Raw genomic sequence first — 18,856 nt, forward strand, 5'->3', positions numbered from 1 at the left:
GACGGGCGCGAGCCGCGGCTGAAAGCGCGGAATCCAGAGACGGGCGCAAGCCGCGCAGGCGGGCGGGAGACGTTAAGGCTGCTGCTGCCGCCACCGAGGGGCCTGTGTGCGAGCACAGGTCACTCTCCACACCCCTCTTCCGCGGAGCCTGCGCAGCCCGCCACTGCCGGGTTCCCGGGATCCAGGGACAACTTCCCCGGGAGAGCGCACAGCGCGCCTCAGGCTGGTGCAAAGTCACGCCGGCCTTTGCCACCGCAGGCGCGCCCCGCACTCTGTGCCCCTCCGTCCCCGCCGGCCTGAGTGCGCCAGAGCCCCCAATCAGCGGCTCTTTTAACCCCATCCTGTCTGAGCAAAAAACAGACGCCCTCCAGCGATCTACACGCAGTGGCAGGGCCAAATCCAAAGCTTAGCCCTGGGAGCTGTGAGAACAAAGAAGAGAAAGGGAAATCTCTCCCAGCAGCCTCAGAAGCAGCGGATTAAAGCTCCACAATCAACTTGATGTACCCTGCATCTGTGGAATACCTGAATAGAAAACCAATCATCCCAAATTAAGGAAGTGGACTTTAGGAGCAAGATCTATGATTTCTTCCCCTTTCCTCTTTTTGTGAATGTGTATGTGTATGCTTCTGTGTGAGATCTTGTCTGTATAGTCTTGCTTCCACCATTTGTCCTAGGGTTCTATCCGTCCATGTTTTTTTTTTTAATTTTTTTTCTTAATAATTAATTTTAATAACCTTATTATACTTTACCTTCGTTCTTTCTTTCTTTCTTTCCGTCCTTCCTTCCCTCCTTTAGACAACGAATCATCCCAAATTGAGGAGGTGGTCTCTGACAGCAAGATTTAGGATTTTTCCCCATTTACCTCTTTTAGTGAGGGTGTATATGTATGCTTCTGTGTAAGATTTTGTCTGTATAGCTTTGCTTCCAACATTTGTCCTAAGGTTCTTTCCGTCCCTTTTTTTTTTTTCTAAATAAGAATTTTTTAATTCAATAACTTTATTATACTTTATTTTATTTTACTGTATCTTCTTTCTTTCTGTCGTTCCCTCCTTCTTTCCTTCCTCCCTCCCTCCCTCCTTTCTTTCCTTCTTGCCTTCTTTCCTTCTTTGCTTCTTTCTTTCTTTCTTCCTTCCTTCCTTCCTACCCTCCTTTCCTTCTTTCTTTCCTCATACTTCTACTAATTCCCTCTACTTTTTCTCCCTTTTATCCTGAGCCTGTGGATGAAAAGCTTTTGGTGCTCCAGCCAGGAGGCAGGGCTCTGCCTCTGAGGTAGGACAGCCAACTTCAGGACACTGATCAACAAGAGACCTCCCAGCTCCACATAATATCAAACGGCGAAAATCTCCCAGAGACCTCCATCTTAACACCAGCACCCAGCTTCACTCAACGACCAGCAAGCCACAGTGCTGGAAAACCTATGCCAAACAACTAGCAAAACAGGAACACAACCCCACCCATTAGCAGAGAGGCTGCCTAAAATCATAATAAGGCCACAGACACCCCCAAACACACCACCAGACGTGAACCTGCCCACTAGAGAGACAAGATCCAGCCTCATCCACCACAACACAGGCACTAGTCCCCTCCACCAGGAAGCCTACACAACCCACTGAACCAACCTTAGCCACTGGAGACAGACATCAAAAACAGGAGGAACTACAAACCTGCAGCCTGCAAAAGGAGACCCCAAACACAGTAAGATAAGCAAAATGAGAAGACAGAAAAACACACAGCAGATAAAGGAGCAAGATAAAAATGCACCAGACCTAACAAATGAAGAGGAAATAGGCAGTCTACCTGAAAGAGAATTCAGAATAATGATAGTAAGGTTGATCCGAAATCTTGGAGATAGAATGGACAATAGATTGGACAAAATGCAAGAATCAGTTAACAAGGACCTAGAAGAACTAAAGATGAAACAAGCAACGATGAACAACACAATAAATGAAATTAAAAGTACTCTAGATGGGATCAATAGCAGAATAACTGAGGCAGAAGAACGGATAAGTGACCTGGAAGATAAAATAGTGGAAATAACTACTGCAGAGCAGAATAAAGAAAAAAGAATGAAAAGAACTGAGGACAGTCTCAGAGACCTCTGGGACAACATTAAACGCACCAACATTCGAATTATAGGGGTTCCAGAAGAAGAAGAGAAAAAGAAAGGGACTGAGAAAATATTTGAAGAGATTATAGTTGAAAACTTCCCTAATATGGGAAAGGAAATAGTTAATCAAGTCCAGGAAGCACAGAGCGTCCCATACAAGATAAATACAAGGAGAAATACGCCAAGACACATATTAATCAAACTGTCAAAAATTAAATACAAAGAAAGCATATTAAAAGCAGCAAGGGAAAAACAACAAATAACACATAAGGGAATCCCCATAAGGTTAACAGCTGATCTCTCAGCAGAAACCCTACAAGCCAGAAGGGAGTGGCAGGACATACTGAAAGTGATGAAGGAGAAAAACCTGCAGCCAAGACTACTCTACCCAGCAAGGATCTCATTCAGATTTGATGGAGAAATTAAAACCTTTACAGACAAGCAAAAGCTGAGAGAGTTCAGCACCACCAAAACAGCTTTACAACAAATGCTAAAGGATCTTCTCTAGGCAAGAAACACAAGAGAAGGAAAAGACCTATAATAACGAAACCAAAACAATTTAGAAAATGGGAATAGGAACATACATATCGATAATTACCTTAAATGTAAATGGACTAAATGCTCCCACCAAAAGACACAGATTAGCTGAATGGATACAAAAACAAGACCCTTATATATGCTGTCTACAAGAGACCCACTTCAGACCTAGAGACACATACAGACTGAAAGTAAGGGGATGGAAGAAGATATTCCATGCAAATGGAAGCCAAAAGAAAGCTGGAGTAGCAATTCTCATATCAGACAAAATAGACTTTAAAATAAGGACTATTAAAAGAGACAAAGAAGGACACTACATAATGATCAAGGGATCGATCCAAGAAGAAGGTATAACAATTGTAAATATTTATGCACCCAACATAGGAGCACCTCAATACATAAGGCAAATACTAACAGCCATAAAAGGGGAAATCGACAGTAACACATTCATAGTAGGGGACTTAAACACCCCACTTTCACCAATGGACAGATCATCCAAAATGAAAATAAATAAGGAAACACAAGCTTTAAATGATACATTAAACAAGATGGACTTAATTGATATTTATAGGACACTCCATCCAAAAACAACAGAATACACATTTTTCTCAAGTGCTCATGGAACATTCTCCAGGATAGATCATATCTTAGGTCACAAATCAAGCCTTGGTAAATTTAAGAAAATTGAAATTGTATCAAGTATCTTTTCTGACCACAACGCCATGAGACTAGATATCAATTACAGGAAAAGATCTGTAAAAAATACAAACACATGGAGGCTAAACAATACACTACTTAATAATGAAGAGATCACTGAAGAAATCAAAGAGGAAATCAAAAAATACCTAGAAACAAATGACAATGGAGACACAACGACCCAAAACCTGTGGGATGCAGCAAAAGCAGTTCTAAGGGGGAAGTTTATAGCAATACAAGCCCACCTTAAGAAGCAGGAAACATCTCGAATAAACAACCTAACCTTGCACCTCAAGCAGTTAGAGAAAGAAGAACAAAAAAACCCCAAAGCTAGCAGAAGGAAAGAAATCATAAAAATCAGATCAGAAATAAATGAAAAAGAAATGAAGGAAACAATAGCAAAGATCAATAAAACTAAAAGCTGGTTCTTTGAGAAGATAAACAAAATAGATAAACCACTAGCCAGACTCATCAAGAAAACAAGGGAGAAGACTCAAATCAATAGAATTAGAAATGAAAAAGGAGAGGTAACAACTGACACTGCAGAGATAAAAGAGATCATGAGAGATTACTACAAGCAACTCTATGCCAATAAAATGGACAATCTGGAAGAAATGGACAAATTCTTAGAAATGCACAACCTGCCAAGACTGAATCAGGAAGAAATAGAAAATATGAACAGACCAATCACAAGCACTGAAATTGAAACTGTGATTAAAAATCTTCCAACAAACAAAAGCCCAGGACCAGATGGCTTCACAGGCGAATTCTATCAAACATTTAGAGAAGAGCTAACACCTATCCTTCTCAAACTCTTCCAAAATATAGCAGAGGGAGGACCACTCCCTAACTCCTTCTACGAGGCCACCATCACCTTGATACCAAAACCAGACAAGGATGTCACAAAGAAAGAAAACTACAGGCCAATATCACTGATGAACATAGATGCAAAAATCCTCAACAAAATACTAGCAAACAGAATCCAACAGCACATTAAAAGGATCATACACCATGATCAAGTGGGGTTTATTCCAGGAATGCAAGGATTCTTCAATATACGCAAATCTATCAATGTGATAAACCATATTAACAAATTGAAGGAGAAAAACCATATGATCATCTCAATAGATGCAGAGAAAGCTTTGGACAAAATTCAACACCCATTTATGATAAAAACCCTGCAGAAAGTAGGCATAGAGGGAACTTTCCTCAACATAATAAAGGCCATATATGACAAGCCCACAGCAAACATCATCCTCAATGGTGAAAAACTGAAAGCATTTCCACTAAGATCAGGAACAAGACAAGGTTGCCCACTCTCACCACTATTATTCAACATTGTTTTGGAAGTTTTAGCCACAGCAATCAGAGAAGAAAAGGAAATAAAAGGAATCCAAATTGGAAAAGAAGAAGTAAAGCTGTCACTGTTTGCAGATGACATGATCCTATACATAGAGAACCCTAAAGATGCTACCAGAAAACTACTAGAGCTAATCAATGAATTTGGTAAAGTGGCAGGATACAAAATTAATGCACAGAAATCTCTGGCATTCCTATATACTAACGATGAAAAATCTGAAAGTGAAATCAAGAAAACACTCCCATTTACCATTGCAACAAAAAGAATAAAATATCTAGGAATAAACCTACCTAAGGAGACAAAAGACCAGTATGTAGAAAATTATAAGACACTGATGAAAGAAATTAAAGATGATATAAATAGATGGAGAGATATACCATGTTCTTGGATTGGAAGAATCAACATTGTGAAAATGACTCTACTACCCAAAGCAATCTATAGATTCAATGCAATCCCTATCAAACTACCACTGGCATTTTTCACAGAACTAGAACAAAAAATTTCACAATTTGTATGGAAACACAAAAGACCCCGAATAGCCAAAGCAATCTTGAGAACGAAAGAAGGAACTGGAGGAATCAGGCTCCCTGACTTCAGACTATACTACAAAGCTACAGTCATCAAGACGGTATGGTACTGGCACAAAAACAGAAAGATAGATCAATGGAACAGGATAGAAAGCCCAGAGATAAACCCATGCACATATGGACACCTTATCTTTGATAAAGGTGGCAGTAATGTACAATGGAGAAAGGACAGCCTCTTCAATAAGTGGTGCTGGGAAAACTGGACAGGTACATGTAAAAGTATGAGATTAGATCACTCCCTAACACCATACACAAAAATAAGCTCAAAATGGATTAAAGACCTAAATGTAAGGCCAGAAATTATCAAACTCTTAGAGGAAAACATAGGCAGAACACTCTATGACATAAATCAAAGCAAGATCCTTTCTGACCCACCTCCTAGAGTAATGGAAATAAAAACAAAAATAAACAAATGGGACCTAATGAAACTTCAAAGCTTTTGCACAGCAAAGGAAACCATAAACAAGACCAAAAGACAACCCTCAGAATGGGAGAAAATATTTGCAAATGAAGCAACCGACAAAGGATTAATCTCCAAAATTTACAAGCAGCTCATGCAGCTCAATAACAAGAAAACAAACAACCCAATCCAAAAATGGGCAGAAGACCTAAATAGACATTTCTCCAAAGAAGATATACAGACTGCCAACAAACACATGAAAGAATGCTCAACATCACTAATCATTAGAGAAATGCAAATCAAAACTACAATGAGATATCATCTCACACCAGTCAGAATGGCCATCATCAAAAAATCTAGAAACAATAAATGCTGGAGAGGGTGGGGAGAAAAGGGAACCCTCTTGCACTGCTGGTGGGAATGTGAATTGGTTCAGCCACTATGGAGAACAGTATGGAGATTCCTTAAAAAACTACAAATAGAACTACCATATGACCCAGCAATCCCACTACTGGGCATATACCCTGAGAAAACCAAAATTCAAAAAGAGTCATGTACCAAAATGTTCACTGCAGCTCTATTTACAATAGCCCGGAGATGGAAACAACCTAAGTGCCCGTCATCGGATGAATGGATAAAGAAGATGTGGCACATATATACAATGGAATATTACTCAGCCATAAAAAGAAACGAAATTGAGCTATTTGTAATGAGGTGGATAGACCTAGAGTCTGTCATACAGAGCGAAGTAAGTCAGAAAGAAAAAGACAAATACCGTATGCTAACACATATATATGGAATTTAAGAAAAAAATGTCATGAAGAACCTAGGGGTAAAGCAGGAATAAAGACGCAGACCTCTTAGAGAACGGACTTGAGGTTATGGGGAGGGGGAAGGGTGAGCTGTGACAGGGCGAGAGAGAGTCATGGGCATATACACACTAACAAACGCAGTAAGGTAGATAGCTAGTGGGAAGCAGCCGCATGGCACAGGGATATTGGCTCGGTGCTTTGTGACAGCCTGGAGGGGTGGGATGGGGAGGGTGGGAGGGAGGGAGACGCAACAGGGAAGACATATGGGAACATATGTTTATGTATGACTGATTCACTTTGTTATAAAGCAGAAACTAACACACCATTGTAAAGCAATTATACCCCAATAAAGATGTTAAAAAAAAAAAAATAGTACTAAGGATATTGCTGAACATTTTCACTAATCAAAAATAAAATAAATAAGTCATGCAGATGTAGTGTACAGCACAGTGACTATAGCAAATAATACTGTGCCGTATATTTGAAAGTTGCTAAAACAGTAGAGCTTAAAAGTTCTCGTAAGAAAAAAATTGTAATTATGTATAGTAATGGATGTTAACTAGTCTTATCATGGTGATCATTTTGTAATATACACAAATATTGAATCATTAAATTGAATAGCTGAAACTAACATAATTTTATGTCAATTATATCTCATAAACTTTTTAAATTATACTTTTTAAGAAAAGTTAATAGTACTTGTATATGTACTCAGCTACTTTAAGTTAAACATTTGTTAGTGGTCTATTGGAATCCTCAAAATGTTGGGAGAATTACTAATAATCTTGTAAACAAGTAGCCAAATTCTAAGGCGTATCAGCTGCTAACTTTTTTCTCCCTTCACTGGTCAGGTTAATCCTAACCCTCTCTGCTTTCTAAATGGAGTCTAATGGAACCAAGGATTAATACTTTTTAAAATATATCTTCATTAATAACTGCATCGGTAGATGGTCAGGATCTTCACTTAATTGAACAGTTCGTTAGCAGAGGCTGCAAACTCCAGTGCCTATTTGGTGGGTCATCAGGAAAGGTAAACGAGAACAAAAAATGGATCTACCTGGTATAAAAGGCGAAAGCAAGGATTATAGCAAAGGAGGGAATAGAGCAAATTTAAAAGGGGTCAGCAACAACTTAGCTCTCCAACTTTAACATGCACACAATTCACCTAGGCATCTTGGTACAATGAAGACTCTGATTACGTAGGTCTGAGGTAGGGTCTGGATCTTGATTGTTTCACTAAATTATAAAGAAAAATAAGTGTGGCCTAAAAATATTTTCCCTAGGCATTATCTTCTACCTCCTAACACTGACATTCCTTAGTACATACTCCTCACATAATTCAGTTAAAAGGAGAAAACATAAAAAAAAAAATTCTTTCTTTGGAGTATGACTCAATCCTGGATAACACGTGTATACAGATACAATCCATTCTTTCTATTAAATCAAGACACCAACGAATTACTAAATGACCAATATCTTTCGGTCCAACACTGTGCTTTTTGTATTTTCTTAATAAATTTAAGCTTTTAGAACAGTTTTAGATTTACTGAAAATTTTCTAAAATGGTACCAAGAGTTTTCATATACTCTACACCCAGCTTCCACTAATACCTTATGTTAGTATGGTACCTTTGCCAAAACCAGTGAATCAATATTGATATTGGCTCCAAATCAACTAGCTCTTACAGAACATGTGGCTTTCATTCACAAATCCTACAGGACTATAGCAAACAAAGAAAAAGTTTTGAAATGAGCACAGAAGCACATTCCTCAGCTACATACCTGAGCTCAGTGCAGAGGGAGCAGACAAAAATGCCCATCTCCCAGCTTCTCCCTGGAAGGGATTTAGCTGCATACATAACCACCTAGAACCAGAAGGTTCAGCTTCTAATCAGCCTGCTGACACTGGAAATCACTGCGTGTGTGTGTGTGTGTGTGTGTGTGTGTGTGTGTTGGGGGGGGGGGCGGGAGTTCCAGTACCAACTTTATAACATTTTTTTAATCAAAAAGTAGTTTCCTCTGGCTACTGTCTCCTCATCATGCTTGTCTGTTATTATTATTGGCTTATTTATTTATTTAGTGATTTATTGGATTCCTTTAGTGATGTCTATTTCTTCTCCTCAGTGTGAAGCCTTTGATGCTGCTCCTTAGGTGGCAGAGACTTGGGTATACCTACAGTTGCCCTGAGATGATAGTGCTTTCGGTAGGGTTTTTTTTTTGTTTTTTTTTTTTACTGCTTCTTTCCCTGACTATACCCCCCCTGCTAAAGTACAGTAATTGCCAACTGATTGCTACCTTGTTTTCAACAATGCCCTGGTTTATAAACTGCTTCACAGACTGATCCAATCAAATTCAAGTTTCTTTAAACAAATAAACCCTGAGGTAGACGTTTGAGATTTTTTCTAAATCCAGGAGGACCCCTTCCAACTGTTTCTTTCCCCTTTTCTGTCTGGCAATTTAGCTGATCCACAGTTTAGCCACTGAGTCTATCAATCTCCTCCCAACTGCTCTCTACCACAATTTCCACTGTTTTTTTATTTTTTGCGGTTCGCGGGCCTCTCACTGCTGTGGCCTCTCCCATTGCGGAGCACAGGCTCTGGACGCGCAGGCTCAGCGGCCATGGCTCACGGGCCCAGCCACTCCGCGGCATGTGGGATCCTCCCAGACCGGGGCACGAACCCGTGTCCCGTGCATCAGGAGGCGGACTCCCAACCACTGCGCCACCAGGGAAGCCCCAATTTCCACTGTTTTTGAGAGCAGCCTTAGGCTTCAAAACTACTTAAGCAAAGAAACACCTGTCTCATTTTACTAGGCTTATACACTGACAAGTTATTGAAGAGTTTTTTTTTTTTTACATATATCCAGATAAATTAAGAAAAAAGGCTATTTCTACTTTAACTGTAAATCTCAGATGATATTGCTTATTAAGTATCCAGTCGATAACTGTTTCAATACTCTAATTAATTCTGTATAAATAAATACATGTGATAATGTATCCAAAGCCCTAGAATATCAATTGGATATTGCAATGTTGACAGAGCATGAATATGTTTGAATTTAATTTGGAACTTTAAGAATGCCATGCATTAATTCAGATTAAAATAGGTTTGCTAATATCACCTTTTAATTTCTACAATTAGCATAACAGACATACAATATTTTTGAAAGAAAACATTTTGAAAATAAATGTTCCAACTTACTTGAATCCTGTGACATATCATTTAAATTTACAAAATCACTGTGTAAATGTCATGTCACTCAAGATGCCTTCAGCCATTTCAATTTTTTTCCTACCAGTCTTCAATTTATACATTTTTGATGTTCTTCACTTCATGGCAATGACCCTACATTTCTCAACAAGCCTATTCCAGAAATGCTTTCCTTTGAAAACCTTAATTCTCTTTACCACACTGGGGGGAAAATGTTAGATATTAGGCCAGTGAAATGAAACATAAACAAAAATGTCTCACTTAAGTAGATCTTAGGCCCAGTGAAATGAACACAACCAGAAATGTCTCACTCATTCACCCATCTTTAGTCATTTAATTATCTTTGCACTTAAACCATTTGAGCATACTATATGCAAATCACCATGAAATTGAATAGATTAAGAACATGCATAGGAAGGACATACATTGAAGGTGATTTTCTCCAGGTGGCCTCTTCTTTTTCCCTGCAAGTCAGGAGATCTTCTAGCCCATTCACCAGCCTTTGGTTTCCATCACCCCTGTTGATCTTACACATAATCCTTACACATAATCCCTGCACTCACTAAAAATAGTCTTCAATATTATCTTTTTTTCCCCCAGTTTATCTTTCCTCCTGTTCATTCTTCTTTTCTCACAGTAGTTTCTCCATCATACAACAAGCTGTGCAGGCCAAACAGATCCATTTAAAACCCTGTCTTTAAAGTACTTTGATCTCACATGTCACTTGATCTTCCATTTCATTATGTGAGACCTTGAATCTCAACATTAATCTAAAACTGATAGACTGGGCATGGTCAAATGAGAAGACAAACTAGTTAAGAGGCCATTATATTTTATTAGGTAAAAGGTGATATGATCCCGAACTATGGCAGTCATATTGATTACTTTTTTTTTTTTTTTTTTGCGGTACACAGGCCTCTCACTGTTGTGACCTCTCCCACTGCGGAGCACAGGCTCCGGACACACAGGCTCAGCAGCCATGGCTCATGGGCCCAGCCGCTCCGTGGCATGTGGAATCCTCCCGGACCGGGGCACGAACCCATGTCCCCTGCATTGGCAGGCGGACTCCCAACCACTGCACCACCAGGGAAGCCCTGATGACTTTTAAAGAAGATATGTTGGATTTAAAAGATTTGGGAAGGTAAAAATAGACCTGGTACCTGATTGGAGGTGAGCTAAAACTAAGTCCAAGAATGTGAGATTTCTATCTGAGATGCTGGGTGGTAGAGCCAGTAACTGAATTTAGGAACATAGAAAAAGAAACAGACAATATATTATGTAATGTAATATAACATCACTAACAATAGAGGTAATAAAGGGAATACAACATAACACTAAAAATGCTAAATCAAACCTAATACTAAAAATATATAAAGACCCAGTAAGGTGAAAACAGAAGAAAAAAAGAACAGGTGGAACAAATAGAAAATGAGTATAGACTTAAAACTAATCACATCAATAATTATATTAAATGTAAATGGACTATATACTCCAATTAAAATACAGATACAAGTATAAATTAAATAACAAGCCCTAACTCAGTGCTGCCAATGAGTGATGGGCATTAAATATAAAGAAAAAGATAGCTAAATGTAAGAGGATGGCAAAATGCAATTAAGCATATTGATTTGGTGTGACTACATTAATATCAGACACGAAGAACATGGAGTTCAAAACATGAAGTATTAACGGGTCTAAGGGGGGAAATTTGATAATAAAGTGATCAATTCATCAAGAAGATATAAAATCCTTTATTTTTACACCTAATACCAGAGCTTCAAGTAAAAACTGACCAAACTAATGGAGATTGAGGTAAGCTTAGAATCACAGTTGGAGTTCTTAACACCCTTCTCAGGAAGTGTTCAAAGAAAAAAAAAAAAAAGATAAAAAATATATGAATATTGCTGTCTACCATCTCTACTAATCTGCCATTTATAGAACACTACAGCCAATCGGCTGTAGGATCTAATCACTGTTCAAATGCATTTGAAACATTAACCAAGATGGAAGATATATGCTATAAAGTATTGTAAATCTCAGCTAATTTTTTGTTTCCTTGCAGTTTTATTGAGATATAATTGACATATAGTACTGTGTGCAAGGTGTACAGTATAATAATCTGACTCACATACATCATGAAATAATTAACATGATAAGTTTAGTGAACATTCATCACCTTGTACAATACGAAATTAAAGAAATAGAAAAAAAAATTTTTCCTTGTGACGAGAACTTTTTGGATTTACTCTCTTTATCACTTCCATAAGAAACATAGAGCAGTGTCAATTATATTTATCATGTTGTATATTAAATCCATACTGCTTATTTATCTCCTAACTAGAAGTTTGTACCTTTTTACTGCCTTCATCCAATCCCCCTCATCCTTCCACCTCTGGTAACCAGAGATCTGATCTCTTTTTCTATGAGTCTGTTTGTTGGAACTACCATATGATCCATCAATTCCACTCCTAGGTATTTATCCAAAGACAATGAAAACATTATTGTAAAGATATATGCACCTCTATGTTCATTATGGCATTATTTACAATAGCCATGGTATGGAAGCAATCTAAGTGCCCATCAATAGATGAATGAATAAAGAAGATGTGGCATATATATACAATAGAATATTACTCAGCCATAAAAAAGGATGAAACCTTGTCATTTGTGATAGCATAATATTGCTAGGTCCATCCATGTTAAGTGAAATAACTCAGACAGAGAAAGACAAGTACTTTATGATTTCACTTATGTGTCGATTCTAAAAAACAAATGAACTGACATAGCAAAACAGAAACAGAGTCATAGATACATAGAGAACAAACAGGTGGTTGCCAGAGGGGAGAGTGTGGTGGAGGAGAGACATAGGTGAGGGAGATTAAGAGATACAAACTTCCAGTTGCAAAATAAATGAGTCATGGGTATGAAATGTACAGTGCAGGGAATAAAGTCAATAGTTATGTAGTATCTTAGTGTGGTGACAGATTGTAACCAGACTTGTGGTGGCCATTTTGAAATGTATAGAAATATCAAATCACTATGTTGTGTAATAGGAACTAATATAGCATTATAGGTCAATTACACTTCAAAAACAAATCTCAACTAATTTAAAAGATAAATATTTTACCAACTCTTCAGGAAAGAACCTATCAAATGGTTTAAATTAAACAGTGTCCATCACTCACATGGGACTAGAAATAGTACCTTTCCTCAACAGCCAGATGAAAACCACAACCTTCCAAAGACAGACCTTGCCTCTACAGTGAGGAATAATTAAGCCTGGACTAACACTGCTCCAATCCCACCTCACAAAATTTTAAAAATGAGGACCCAGGGTTTCCCTGGTGGTGCAGTGGTTGAGAGTCCGCCTGCCAGTGCCAAGGGACACGGGTTTGTGCCACGATCCGGGAAGATCCCACATGCCGCGGAGCCGCTAGGCCTGTGAGCCATGGCCGCTGAGCCTGCTCGTCCAGAGCCTGTGCTCCGCAACAGGAGAGGCCACAGCAGTGAGAGGCCCGCGTACCGCAAAAAATAAAAATAAAAATCAGGACCCAAAAAGGATCACACTGTTCACAAATAATTAACCTGCATCCCTAAGCAAAGCTCAAATATAGAAATGAAAATATATCTATCACCCAAAAAATTAAAATTCACCTTATAATGAAGTACTATAATATCATTTAAAAGTAGACTGTGATGAATTAAAGATCTAGACTAAACTCCTACAGCAAGCGCTAAAAAACCAATACAAGGAATTACAGCTATTGGGCTTCCCTGGTGGTGCAGTGGTTGGGGGTCCAAGTGCCGATGCAGGGGACGCGGGTTCGTGCCCCGGTCCGGGAAGATCCCACATGCCGCGGAGCGGCTGGGCCCGTGAGCCATGGCCGCTCAGCCTGCGCGTCCGGAGCCTGTGCTCCGCAACGGGAGAGGCCACAACAGTGAGAGGCCCGCGTACCGCAAAAAAAAAAAAAAAAAAAAAAGAATTACAGCTATTAAGCTAACAGAGGAGATAAATGGAATCCTAAAAAAATCCAAAAGAAGGCAGTAAGAGTAGAAAAGGGAACAGATATAAGAGATAAACATTTAGCAAGATAATATATTTAAACCTAACCATCTCAATAATCATATTAAAAGCAATTAGTTCAAATGCCCTAATTAAAGACAGATTGCCAGGCTTGAATAAAAAACACAAGACTTAACTATATGTCACTTACAAGAAATGCATTTAAAATACAAAGATACATTCAGGTTAATTGTAACAGGATGAAAAAAGGTCTATCTGGCTTACACTCAGGTAAAGAAAGCTACAGTGACTATATTAATATCAAACTTTATTTCAGAGCAAAGAATATTACCAGGTATAATATTTTTTGGATATTATTACCACCGTTACAATGATATCACCAAGCACTGCTCAAGGACTACTGCAAATGCTTTGCCTGCATTGAATGGCATCTCTAAGTGCCTTGGAGCTTACTATCTGCTCCCCAAGCCTTTCAACAATGAATGACTATGCAGATGAAGCAGTATTACAGTCCTACTCCCTGCTCCAGTTGGGACAAACTTTGAGGTTTAATGTATAGTCCAGAGTTCCCCTATGAATCAGGGTGAATATGGAACTTTGCCTGAAATAGCTTCATGGCTTCTTCCCCTTCTTGTCTGCTTTTCTCACTACATTACAGATTTCATTTGGAAGCACTTCTTTAGTAAATCATTTGGATGTACACAAATCCTTCTCACAGGGTTTTACTCTTTGGAAACTGCCTTAAGACAGAAGTATCGTTAAAGATGATAGTTTAGAAGCTTTCCCTGAAAAGAGGAGAATGCTGAGCAGGAAGGAAAGTCACAGAGTCTATCTTTTAAATGTTGTCAAAGGTATAAATCCCAACAGTTTTGAGGACTATATACAGTATTTCCCTCAGTTTCCATTAAGATGGTGTTCTTAATTCCATCTATCTATTTTAACCATGCAGTTATTGGCTACGGAATGAAGTTTGCCTGGGATTCAGTTGTAAACTAGAACTACCAGCCATTCTCCTCATAAACATTTCTTTCCTTATAGTCATTCTTCAAATTAATCATAAATAAGGAGGAAAAAAACAAGGTAAGTTACTGCAAACGGAATAGGATCTGAAAAGAGAGGTCTATAACTCATCATATCAGCTTAACCTATGCTTGATCCTTGAAATTTGTTGAAGTTGTTATGGAAGACTTCTTTATTTTCAAAGTTGTCTTAACCTACATTCCCTGAATGAACTTTACAAAATTCATCAGTCATCTGAGATGAACTGTAAAAGTTTTTGTACAGGTCATTTATGTTTTCCCAGGGAGAGTCAAAACTTTCACGAGATTCTCAATGAGACTGGCCTCTCTCCGCCCAACAATTTAGTCTTTTTGTTTATGAATGCAAGGAGATGGAACACTCTGGCCCTTCCTCTCAACTCTGGTGACTTCCCAGAACCAACGCTCTCTTCCTTCTTCATTTCATTTTTGAGAAAATGTGCTCTCTCTCCACTGCCCTAATTCTCTGCCTTCATTTTCCTTATTTTCTTTTCCATTTTATTCTTCTAAACACCTGTTATGTTTTCCCATAAATTATTCCTAGACTGATTTTGTTTCTCCAAGTTCCCTCAAGGAATTCAAGCAATCTCATGACTCCATGTCACCTCCTCTATTAGAATCACTCACAAATGTTTGCCTTCAACCCTGATATTTCTCAAAAGCTTCACTTTTCCTCTCCCCAATTTCCTATTAGCATATCTGGCCAGGTTGAAATATTTCTCCTAACAACTGTTTATTCTATGATATTACTCTCTATCAGTAAGACTGGAAACACTCAAAATCGAATTTGTCACATTTGTCAAAATCAAATCAAATTTGACTCTCCTTTTCATTTACTTCTATTTTCTGAGTCTAAGTCCTATCAATTCTTCTGAGTTTCTCTTGAAAATATTTTCCTATTCTTAGTGCCATCATCCTATTTCAATCCCTTCACATTTCTATTTTTCTCTATTCCACATTATTCTATAGGTGCCAAGGTATGGTTTCCTAAAGTTTGCCCCTATTCGTGTTCTTCCGCTACTCACACTCTTCTGTGTTAAGCCACTAGTTGCCGAACAATATTCTTAGCCCCCAATTTTTTAATAGCACCTGCTGTATTCTGCCCCTACTGACATATTACATGTCTTCCCTTCTCTTTCTTTGAGCACCACACAAATCTCAAATCAGCAACTTTAAACAAACCCTAAACTTTCTCAGCCCTAAGGCTTTGTTTAGAAACATGGTTTTAATGCCATTTCCTCTATCAACAATTCCTTAATTTCCATAGCTCGAGCATTCATAAAGCTTTTTTTCCACTCTTGCCATCCTGCAAGAGACTCCCCCCTAATCTACTTTGCTTAAAGAAACAGTTTTAAACTTTATGCCCTTGAATTTGATTCACCTGTTACTATCTTATAAACAGTAGGCTCTTAATAATTTTAATGGAAAAATAAGTGAATTATCCATTTTACTTCATTGGTTGGTTAAAAGAAGACTTGAATCTTAACCTTTAAAACTGGTTCTTCTCCTTGAAGAAACTGCCTATAAATTAGGTTTCAATCAATGTTAGCAATTTTTGGAGCCATAGAGAAAGGCCAGTACCAAGAATTGTTAAATAAACAGTATTTTATTTCTCTGTGCAGAGGACAACCATTGCTCAAGTCATAAATACTAGAGGTTGATGAGAGGCACATACATATCTACTAACTCTGAAAACCATTTAGAAGGAGGAATTGCTATTAGCACAGTAATTTGGTTAAATGAATACTGTGCCAAATGATTTCAGATTTATAAGGTAACAGTTTAAGCAGTTTTATAGAAAATTGCTCCCAAAATTACACCCCTAGAAATAACAGGCATTAATCATACTCTACAAGGATGCATACATTTTGCAAGAGCCAAATCTTTCTGTAATTAGATACAATGGATAATGTAACATTCTAACAACATCAAAATACATTACATTTATAAAATACACTAATATTCTAACAAAACATCTATTATACTATACATTTTAAAAGCAACATAATTGTAGGGTCCGCCCATCTAGGAACAAATGTGAAATAAAAATTTCTTGATTACTTTTCAGCACAAATTGAACAAAATAAGCCCACGGACATATGACTAGTTGCTTTAGTCACATCCATCTAATAACGGATCAGTTCAGGGAAAAATGGTAATTGAATAAAGTTTAGGATATATGTTTAATTTTCTTTTAAATTTAACAGTTAGCTTAAAACAAAACTTTCAGGTATTTTACTTCAGGAAACTAACTGAAAACAATGGTTGCAAATAGTTAGGAGATGAGTCATTCTAAACTCAACAAATAAATCAAATGTTTTATACATATTCCTCAAGACATCTTTAACTTTTATTGTTATAGTTTTTCTCCAAACAAGATAATTTGCCTAGTTTTATACATAGGTAATCTAATTTAATCCTTTCAATAACTCTCTGACAAGTGTGATATTATCATTTGAACAGATGAAGAAAATTATGTCCAAGATTTTAGGTAATTTTCTATTCAAGATATATTTTCAAACAAATCAACCATTTAAGAATTGGAAGATTTTATCTTTGGGGTATTTAATAGTCTTTTATGTTCAGTAAACACCTGAAGCTTCCAGGGAGACTCATTATTAACCCATACATCCCTAAATAATAATTATTATATATAATTATTTAAAATATTTATACATGTATAATTTATATATAATAATTACATCAGTTATATACTATATATAAGTATTTAAATTCATCATATAAAATAATTTAACACAAATTTACAGCAATTTGGCCAATGTCTGGATGCTTAAAATATATATTATTTATAGGTAGGTATAACACATATAGTTATATATTTGTTCCTATAGATACACATGTATATTTATAGCCATATAACATGTATTTTATACTCATAGAGTTTGGTTGCAGATGTATTGATAAACATAATCCAATTCAATTCTTATTAACTGAGGACAAGGGAAGCATTGCCTACTGGCCTTCTGGACATGAAGAGACCCTCCACGAACATCCTATGGTCTCCTTAATTTTTCAGATGAGATACAAGCATAAAGAATGAGGAAATATAAGATCATCCATGTCAAGCTGTTGTCTGAGCGAAGCAAATCACAGAAACTGACGGTAAATATTAGTTCTGCACTCAAAGAAATATAAAGGCAGAAACATTTTTGCACCATGATTTGTCTTTGAAACTACGGATTAAAAATGATTCTTTCAAAATTATTTATTTTTGCAAAAGGACAGTGACCGTTTTAAGGTGCATTATAAGAAACTTGAAATCTCTAACCTCAGGGGGAATTTCTGTCCCATATAGACAGTATGTGCAAGGAACTCATATAGCTAAAGAAACCACTGTATACATTTACAGCCCCAGATCACAGGTGCCTAACTAGAAACTTGTTTAATGGATTTAGTTTAATGCCTACTCTCTGAAGGCTCACAAATACTACAAGGTAACCTTCCCACAGTTCTTAGCTAAGCTCCCATTTTGCCATTGATCTGTAAGATATAGAATTTTCCATAATTAATTGTCATAAATATGTAATTTGTTTAAGAAGCCTTATATATGGATGTACAAGTTATTTATTTGCATAGGCTCTTTTTTGTGAAAATTCTATTGTGGTGTTTCTAAACGTGTTGCTTTGTTTCAGTGAATGTTTTTGTTTGTATTTTTCACTGTCTGCTTGAGGTCTCTATCAGTTCTATGAAAGGAGGACATTAATCAAGTGAAGGCACCATAACATGTGTGAATGAGAGCTGCAGTAAAGGAACTGCAAAACAACACAGAATTCTGTGTCCTTACCTTGTATTTTAAAACAAGCTCATTTCTTTACTGCAAATCTTGAAAAGTAATGTGCATATCACTATGCCCTAGGGCAGAACTTTTTTCCTCTCCTTAACACGAGTTCATCCAAATAATACTCATTTTTTTTTTCTGAAATTAATATTAAGCATTATTAAATAAGGTAAATAATGAAAACAGTTTACAACAACATATTCCATGAATATGTGGAGAAACATGAAGGAATTATTCTTATTAATATAATTAATAATTATTTACCTTTTATTTAATAATAATCTGGGTA

The sequence above is a fragment of the Aethalodelphis obliquidens genome, unplaced genomic scaffold, assembly GCF_003676395.1.
Source record: "Aethalodelphis obliquidens isolate GAN/ISIS:26980383/991018 unplaced genomic scaffold, ASM367639v1 scaffold64, whole genome shotgun sequence".
Lineage (NCBI taxonomy): Eukaryota > Metazoa > Chordata > Mammalia > Artiodactyla > Delphinidae > Aethalodelphis > Aethalodelphis obliquidens.